Raw genomic sequence first — 10,382 nt, forward strand, 5'->3', positions numbered from 1 at the left:
GTTTAAGGCCAATGCTATATGGGGCCAGCCAATACAGAACAAAAGTCCGCTCACCCACTGGCTTTGCAAATTGATGGTGAAGTGAACTTACAGCTCCTAAACAGTTTAATTGTACTAAATATATTGGATTATTTATTATGCAGGACAGTGAAAGACCAGCTTCTCAAATCCCTATCTCATATTGCATGACCTCCAGGATCATCTGGCATAACCCGCATGTAGTCCTGAACAGATAAAAGCTCCCTGAAGGGTCAAATTTCTCTTACTGTAATATGTAGATAATGTGGATAAATGTGAGGTTATCCACTTTGGTGGCAAAAACGGAAAGGCAGATTATTATCTGAACAGCAATAGATTGGGAAAGGGGGAGGTGCAGCGAGCCCTGGGTATCCTTGTGCACCAGTCGCTGAAAGTAAGCGTGCAGGTGCAGCAGGCAGTTAAGAAGACAAATGGTATGTTGGCCTTCATAGCGAGAGGATTCGAGTACAGGAGCAAGGATGTCTTGCTGCAATTATACAAGGTCTTGGTGAGACCACATCTGGAGTATTGTGTGCAATTTTGGTCTCCTTCTCTGAGGAAGGATGTTCTTGCTATGGAAGGAATGCGGCGAAGGTTCACCAGACTGATTCCTAGGATGGCAGGACTGACGTTTGAAGAGAGATTGAGTTGATTAGGCTTGTATTCATTAGAGTTTAGAAGAATGAGAGGGGATCTCATAGAAACCTACAAAATTCTAACAGGACTGGACAGACTAGATGCAGGAAGGATGTTTCCGATGGTGGGGGAGTCCAGGACTAGGGGTCACAGCCTAAGGAAAAGGGGTAAGCCATTTAGGACTGAGATGAGGAGGGATTTCTTCACCCAGAGAGTGGTGAACCTGTGGAATTCTCTACCATGGAAAGCAGTTGAGGCCAAATCATTAAATATATTCAAGAAAGAGTTAGATGTGGTTCTTAGGGCTAAAGGGATCAAGGGATACGGGGAGAAAGCAGGAACGTGGTACTGAGTTTGAATGATCAGCCATGATCGAATTGAATGGTGGTGCAGGCTCGAAGGGCCGAATGGCCTACCCCTGCTCCTATTTTTGTGTTTTTCTATGTTTCTATGCTTCCTAATCTGCTCAGGAATCTGAAGGCCTGTTTCAAGATTATTATAGTGTACTCGGTAATTAACTTATATATAATGTTAGGGCCAAGGCAGGAGTAATGCACTGTTAATTCAGTCCCACTACTCCATAGGCCATAGCATATTATTAAAGTTTCCCACCTACCGGAAATTAGCCAAATTAAACATTTGCTTTGTCCCCCAGAATAAAGCACACCAAACCAGGTTTCTTTAAACAACAACAAAATTAACTATTTATTAATAAATTAAGTCTTAAACAATAATGAGATAACTCTATATGTGAAAGGATTCTTTTCAAACTACTTATTCTTCCTAACCCTCATGCACACACACATTTTTTAAAAAACAGTTATCCAGAGAAAAAGGCTTTTTTGGTTTACAACTGTTTCTTAGGAATAATAAAATAATTGAATTTTCACAGTCTGGTAGGATATTTCCGGGTCGGTGAGGTATCCCAGAGTCGAATAGTCGGATGCCACTCGTAGTCTCTCCAGGTGAGATTGACGAACAATTTGTGATGGGTAAGTGTTCAAGGCAATTCATCTGCAGAAGGTGTCACACAGATCTTTCAGCAAAAGGGTGTGGCAATAGGTCTGCTTGGGGTTTGTAGTAGCAGTATAGCAATAGAAACTTTCTTGAGATTTCAGGATCTCCCAAAACACAAAAGGCAACAGGAATCACTTTTGAGGCAGGGATTTTCCAGAGACTAGATGCAATAGGAATTTGTTACCTTTCAAGTTGCAGGGCTTCCTCTCTGCAAAGCAGTTTTCTTCCAAACAATAGCAACTCCTCTTTTCCTGGGTTTTTTTCTCTCTCCAGGGGTCTTTTCCTCCCTCCAGGCAGACCACAGCCACACCTCAAATGTAGGATTTCTTTTCTCAAGAGAGGCAAGTCTTCTTTTACAGAGAGTAGGTCTTTTCTCGGGTCTGCAAGCAAGTCCCAGCTAGCCTCCTGCCTGTCCAGCCCACTGGGCTCACAATGCAGAAGTGAAACCAAAACTCTAACAATAAGTCATATGACCTGTCATTTCCCTTTATTGAGTTGTTTGGAACAGGTGTCTTGCAGTCTGTCCTAAAGACCTGCTCGGGTCTGCAAATTAAACCCGACCCGAGCCCGACAGAACCACATCTGACCTGACCCGAGTCCTTTTATTTTTTCCCGCGCCCGACCTGACCCTACCCGACCTGACCAGCGGAATAAAGTTGATTATATTAAAGAGGTTGTGCTCTACCTTTGATGGAATCATTCACTGCAGACTAGTGCGGAGCGTTTCCTGAATTGACATCCTGGCTGTCACTGTGTCCAACCCGACCCGAGCCCGAATGCCTGAGCTGGAAGTGCGACCTGACCCGGAAGTGCGACCTGACCCGAACCCGACACATGTCGTTGGGTTCGGGTCGGGTAGCCATGCTCTAGTCTGTCCCACTCAGTTCAAACACCAAGTTTCAGCATTCAATGTTCATAGAAAAATTATTTTTCTCAGTTTTTAAACACACACAGAATTCTTAGCTTTCAAATTAAAAAAATCTCTTGTGGCAATAAAAAAAATCAGAACTCCAGCTATGAAAAATCCAAACAAAAATGACAACATAAAAACTCCACCTCCACCTAGTAATTTTTTGAGAGGGCACAATGTGCTTTGACTTTTTTCACCCACTTTACACAGGGGTGAGTTGAATGCATAGTGTTTACCTTTGAGAAAGTCAGGGAACTGCACAATGCCTCAATATAATGTCATCGTCATCAATCTAAGTATGAAGATGATGGTGTCAGCCATGACTCAGCATTCTTGCCTGAGTCAGAAGGTTGTGAGTTCAAGTCTCACTCCAGAGACTTGAGCATATAATCTAGGCTGACTCTCTAGTGTAGTACCGAGGGAGTGCTGCACTTTTGGAGGTGCCACCTTCCAGACGAGACGTTAAACTGGGGATCCGTCTTCCTTCTCAGCTGACATATGAGATTCCACGACGCTATTTCAAAGAAGAGGCAGGCAGGAAAGTGGACACTCAGATCAGCCATGATCTTATTGAATGGTGGAACAGGCTCTCGGGATCAAATGACCTACTCCTGCTCCTATTTCTTATATTCTTTTGTTTGTATGAGCAGGGGAGTTCTTCCCAATCTCTTGGTCAATATTTATCCCTCAACTAACATCTGATTATTTCCTGTAATATTAACATCTGAAATACTTCCTTCTTTCTCACTCACAAGAGCAATTTAGTCTGGCTGGAAGATGAAGTGCAGCCCAACACAGGCAGGGGCTCATTGATGCAGATTTCTACCTGATGTCCCGGCCTTTGCACTCCTCTGCAGCAAAAATTATTCTGCTATCCAGAAAATATGTATTATATCAACATATTCACACATGCTGATTATGCACAAGTGCTCAATAGCTATGTGGCAAAACAATATGATACAATCCAAATGAGTAAATGTGATCATGTGCCCATAAAAGGTTAAGTCAATAATCACATGTTCATGACGGGAAGCCAGGTTGGATGGCAGCACAGGATGGAGAAGTACTGTCACCCTGTATCTAATCTGTGCTCTCGTTGAACAAGGCTCCCCATTAGGGGATGCAGGGTTGATCAGTTTACCCTATTATGACTCAATTGCTCTCCCTACAGAGCTAGGAGAAGCTGTTGACTGTGACAAACAGGCACTGAGCAACTCTCGTCACCACACTTGCATTTCAAGTATCGGAACAGGCATTTTCTAACAATAAACAGCTGCAGCACAGATTTTAGAACTCAGAGTTCAATGTTAAACATAAGCAGCAGCACACAGAGGGAAATACTTAAAATACAGATCAGCCTTGAGCTAATTGATTGGCAGAATAGGCTCAAGAGGCTGAATAGCCTATGTTCCTTAATGTACAGTTGCAGAAATTGCATATGATTGCTGTAACTGTATCAAGGACATAAGTTGTCAAAAATAATTGGGATGATCACCCATTACTAGAATGTCAGAGAAGCTGGGCAGAAAGTGCTACACCATCATTATAAATAGAAATATATACATGTCTTACTAGTGACTACCAGCTGCGAATTCTCCATTATTTTTAGCAAGTCTTAAGATTCCATCGCAAAAGACCACTGTGTTGACCTGTGCATGTGTGATGTAGAAAACATCTGAATAGAGCCCATTTCAGGATCTATTACCAGTAATAAACCAGAAACAGCTACTCACAACTGAAAAACAAAGCAAGTGGATTAAATGAAATAGCATTTCATAACCTATCAGAGGAAAACTCTTTCAAGTCACAATTTTCATTGCTTTAGTAAAGTGGTAATGAAGTTCCATAATCTCTGTCAACCATTCCTGAATTAAGGATTCTATAACGATGGATGGAAATTACAAATATATTGGTTCTTAAGCTCTTAAAAAGTGATTGCATAGGTTATTAAATTAATTGATTCTTTAATAATTAATAAAAAAGCTACTAAAAGATAAATTATCTTTGATGAGATGTATTGAGTGTATTGGTTCTAGTGACTAATTGTAACTCCCATCCTTGGCTAACTTGGCTGAAGTCAAAGGAAACTTTTACCCATTTAAATTCTAAAATGAGTGATTCTGAACTGAATGGTTTTAATTGTGAAATCACTTAAAATCCAACAACTATATCGTAAGGTACCAGCAACTTCCATTATCTTCTATTTTCTGTGTACATTGTCATGAATGTGGTATGCTGAATGATGAGTTTTAATTCATCGGTTGGAAACCTAAATTCAGCTTTTAAAAAGAAAGCAGCTAAGATGAGGGATTACGAAACCTGAATTCCTAAAATTTGTGGCCAACAATTTTGCACTTGAAACTGAAGAATTGGAGACAGGTTTAGAGTCAGAAACAGACAAAGTAACATTAGCTAAGGTACAACTAGAATAGAGGAGACTAGAATTAGAATTCCAGAAGGAGACAGCAGAGAGAGTTTCAGGAAAGGGAAAAAGAAAGAGCTTTCCAAAGGGAGTTAAGGCGGCTTGAACTAACTAGGGGAAGACTCAATACACCCAGTGAAGGCACCATTAGTGAACGAGCTATCCCTGCCTCAGGACTAAGTTCTGAGCTCTTAAAGTTCTCGCAGTTGATTCCAAAGTTCAATGAGGGGGATGTGGAAGCATTTTTCATCTCTTTTTGAAAAGTTTTCAAAACCGCTGAAGTGGCTGGCAGAGAACTGGACCTTGCTATTGCAAAGCAAACTAACAGGAAATGCCCACGAGGTTTATTCACTGTTGCCTGATGAGAGCTCATCAGACTATGAAATGGCCAAAAATATTATCCTGAGTGCATACAAGCTGGTACCGAGGAGTACCGCCAAAAATTCCAAACCCTCCGAAAGCAGCCTGAACAAATTTATCTCAAGTTTGAAAGAGCTAAGCAACTCACTTTTGACAAATAGATACAGGCATTCAAGATAGAGCCCACATGTGAAAGCCTCAGGAGGTGATTCTTCTCAAGGAGTTCAAAAACTCACTTCCCCTTTCGAACAAAGGGTTCCAAGAACCAGGCAGGTTGCAACACTGACTGATGCATTTACGCTTGTCCACAAGCACTTACCCCAAGGGAAACCCTTCCCAAGTCACCTCCAAAAACTCAAAAAGGATAAAAAGTGGGAGGGTGATAGGAGCCTGAACAGCCATGGGCAAGAAGGGAAAGCTGAACACACAGGGGCCCTTCTCAGGCCAAAAATGAGGGCGCTGAGAGCAGGAGTGATGCCTGAAAGCCTGTGTGTTTCCATTGTAACAAGGCAGGTCACTTTCGAGCTGACTGCCGGAAGTTACAGGGAAAACAAATAGAATTAATCAGGGCACACTAGGCCAGTGCAGGAAAAGGGGCCCTGATGGAAAGCACAGCAGACCAGGCTGTGACTTTAACTGTGGCAACGAGACCCAGTAAATATTGCTGTGAGTGCGGGAAAGCATAACAAAATCCCTGAGAGTTACCAGGATTTTGTGTCCCGAGGAAAAGTGACCCCATATCCCTCAAGTGAGGCAAGCAAGCCCATAGTCATACTTAGGGGCCACCCAATCCCTTCTGCTAGGAAAAGACATGACCTTTCCCCCACAGAGTGCATTGAATGCTAGAGTGCTAGTAAATGGGCGGCATAGTGGCGCAGTGGTTAGCACCGCAGCCTCACAGCTCCAGCGACCTGGGTTCAATTCTGGGTACTGCCTGTGTGGAGTTTGCAAGTTCTCCCTGTGTCTGCGTGGGTTTTCACCGGGTGCTCCAGTTTCCTCCCACCACCAAAGACTTGCAGGTTAATAGGTAAATTGGCCATTATAAATTGCCCCTAGTATAGGTAGGTGGTAGGGGAATATAGGGACAGGTGGGGATGTGGTAGGAATATGGGATTAGTGTAGGATTAGTATAAATGGGTGGTTGATGGTCGGCACAGACTTGGTGGGCCGAAGGGCCTGTTTCAGTGCTGTATCTCTAAATAAATAAATAAATAAAAATAAATGGTGTCGGAGGAAGGTATATGCCCATACCTTTATATTGGGCGCACTTGGAGTGTGATCTTGTTTTAGAACCGGTAACTGTGGGGATTGTCCCTACTTTACTGTGGACGGGGTCGACCTGCTCCTGGGTAATGACCTGGCAGTGGTTTTAGAGAGACCAAATGAGATCCGGAAGACAGAGTAGTTGCAGGAGAAAGTCCCCCGCATTTTCCCTGACTGTGCGGTGACCCGGTCCGTGGCCAAGCAAGCTCTTTGAGAGGAGGCTGAATTGGCACTACATATAGATGACTCTACTGTCTGGTTATCTGAAACCTTCTTTAGGAGGTTAGAGGACTTCCTTGGTCGAGGCTCAGCAAGCTGACCCAGGGTTAAAAAAGTTAGCACAGACTGCCCAAACTGAAGCTGAAGGAGAGGGAGTCCCAGAGTGCTACTGTTTAAAGAATGAGGTGCTAATGAGGAAGTGGAGACCTTCTCACAGACCTGCAGATGACGAGTGGAAATTAGTTCACCAGACAGTGGTACCGCCAAGGTACCGTAAGGAAATACTGAGAATAGCCCACAAACTTCCAATGGCTGCACGTCAGTATACGAAAAACCCAAGCCCACATAAGACAGCATTTTGACTGGCCACAACTCCACAAAGATGTGGTGGAGTTCTGTAAAACTTGCCACACGTGCCAGGTTTTGGGGAAGCCCCGACCTGCAATAAAACCTGCATGCCTAATTCCAATACCTGCTTTTGGGGAATGCTTCAGCAGGGTGCTGGTGGATTGTGTGGGACGCCTGCCGAAAACAAAAGGGGGCTGCCAGTATCTTCTCACCATTATGGATGTGGGTACCCAATTTCCAGAGGCCATTCCCCTAAGAACTTTCTCTGCCAAGGTAGTGATGGAGGGGCTAACCCAATTCTTTACCCGATATGGGCTGCCTGCCAAGATCCAGATGGATCAGGGCACGAATTTCATATCTGGTATCTTTCAAAAAGTCATGGGTATTCTGGGCATAACCCAGCTAAAGTCAGCCTATGACCTAAAGTCACAAGGGGCTTTGGAACGATGTCACCAGACCCCAAAGACAATGATCAGGGCATACTGCTATGAGTAACCCCATGACTGGGACAAAGAGCTGGAATTTCTCCTGTTTGCGCCAGGGACTCACCCAATGACTCCACTGGCTTTAGTCCCTTTGAATTAGTTTATGGACACAAGGTGAGAGGTACTCTTAAACTAATCAAGCAGAGGTTTTTGAGACATAGGGATGAGCCTTCCATTTTGGACTACATTGCCATTTTCTGGGAGCAGCTCACTAGAGCCTGTGCAGTGGCTCAGGAGTACCTAAAAACCTCCAGACAGCTATGAAAAGGCAGGCAGATAAACATGCCAAGGCCAGAACATCTGGCCTGGAGACCATATATTAGTACTACTCCCAATACAGGGTGAATCCCTGACAGCCTGGTTCAGTGGCTCCTATATAGTAAAGAAAATTGGCAGGGTGAACTATTTAATTGACACCCCAGACCACAGGAAAAAAAACAAAGGTGGGGTCACATTAATATGTCAAAGCAGTATCACAGGCAGGAGAGGGACAAATAAGTCTGGTCTGTCAGGCATTCCGGAAAGAGGAGGATGAAAAGTACAGTGAGGATGAATTAGAGAAAGGCCTGGAGGATTCCCAAATCGAATCCCTACTGTCTGGTTAGCCAGCACTGAAATGTTAAGAAAATTAGATACTGTACTCTCCTATTTAAATGCAGAACAAAGAGGAGCCCTAACAAGGCTGCTCACAGCTTTTAAAGAAATCTGCAAGGAAAAAACAGGGTGCACAACCCTAACCTTACATGATGTGGATGTAGGAGACACCTGTCCCATAAAAAAAATCCCTATTGCCTAGGTCCCAGGAAACTGACCCAGGTTCAGGAGGAAATTCAGTATATGCTAGAAAACAAGCTTGAGCGCAGCCAGAGCAGCTGGAGTTCCACAATTGTTCTGGTGCCCAAGCCCAATGGCTCAACAAGACTCTGTATTGATTACAGGAAGGTTAATGCAATGACCAGAACTGACTATGACCCAATTCCTCGACTGGAAGACTGTATTGATAGAGTAGGAAATGCCACCTACATAACTAAGGTAGTTATAATCCAGGTACGCTACACAGTTGAGTAGGCCAGCCACCTTCCAAAGGCTGATGAGCCAGGTAATGGCTGGCCTACTCAACTGTGTAGCTTATCTGGATGATTTGTTAGTGTACAGTGAGACCTGGGGGGAAGACCTAGACCAATTAGAAGCCCTCTTCCGAAGGTTGATCCAGTGGTAAACCTTGCAAAAGCGAGTTTGCTGAAGCTCAAATAACCTATCTAGGGCATGTTGTAGGTCAGGGGCGAGTGCTGCCCAGAGCAGCAAAACTACAGGCGCTGATGGATTTTCCCATCCCAACGACCAAACAGGAAATAATGCGATTTTTGGGGATGTATGTGTTTTACCACAAGTTTGTCACCCCACTGACAGACTTACTGCAGAAAAGAGCAATGGTGGTGTGTTCAGAGAGATGCCACGCAGCTTTTGAAAGGCTAAAGTCCATAGTAACCAATGAACTGGTGCTTGCAGTTCCGAATTTTAGGAAATCATTTAAATTGGCAGTTGATGCTAGTGACCTAGGGGTAGGTGCCATCCTGCTCCAAGATGATGAGTCAGGCATTGAGAGACCAGTTGGGTACCTCGCAAAAAAATCAAACTGACACCAAAAGCGGTATATTCCACTGTGGAAAAGGAAACACTCGGAATGTTGCTAGCTCTCCAGCACTTTGAGGTCTACGTCCAAAATTGATATAGGGAGACTATAGTCTGTACTGACCATAATCCTTTAACCTTTGTGGAGAAATTAAAAAATCAAAATGCAAGGCTATTTCGATGGAGCCTGCTTTTGCAACCCCTACCAGTTAAATATTACCCACGTTGCAGGAAAGAACTATGTGATAGCTGATGCGTTGTCCAGAGTCTACCTCACTGCAGAATCATCTCCTGTTGTCACATTTCATTCCGTGTGGTGTGGAGGCGTCATGAATGTGGTATGCTCAATGATGAGTTTTAATCCATCGGTTGGAAACCTAAATTCAACTTTTAAAAAGAAAGCAGCTAAGATGACCACCACAATTTGCATTGAAATGCTTCACATTCCAGGGTAACGAGGTGAAGACATATGTCTGAATAGCCCTCATCCAGAACAATGGCTTGAGCAGTTTGAATGAGCTACCTGGTTTTGCCTTCATTAGCAAGATATTCAGAGCCATCTTGGAACATTAACACTAGTGGAGATGAACCTCAAGGGGTAAATATTGAAACAATAAGACACGAGAGAAATTGGAATTATGGGACAATCATGTGACATTCTCTCCATCTGTGTGACAACCTGGATACATCAGACAAGCATCTGAGATTTTAAAAGTGCAAGACCCAAGTGGTCTATCTGCCTCTCTCTCTCCAGTCAACACTGCAAGTTTCGAACCCTCCCTGTGGACTGCAAAACCTCCAAGCCTATCATTGCTGCAGGCAGAGACTGCAGGGAGAAAGCCTTCCAGATCACTGTCTCCAAGAAAGGATGGCACAGTGGTGCAGTGGTTAGCACCGCAGCCTCACAACTCCAGGGACCCGGGTTTGATTCTGGGTACTGCCTGTGTGGGTTTTTGCCGGGTGCTCCGGTTTCCTCCCACAGCCAAAGACTTGCAGGTTGATAGGTAAATCGGCCATTATAAATTGCCCCTAGTGTAGGTAGGTGGTAGAGAACATGGGATTTCTGTAGGGT

The sequence above is a fragment of the Heterodontus francisci genome, chromosome 35 (genome assembly GCF_036365525.1).
Source record: "Heterodontus francisci isolate sHetFra1 chromosome 35, sHetFra1.hap1, whole genome shotgun sequence".
NCBI lineage: Eukaryota > Metazoa > Chordata > Chondrichthyes > Heterodontiformes > Heterodontidae > Heterodontus > Heterodontus francisci.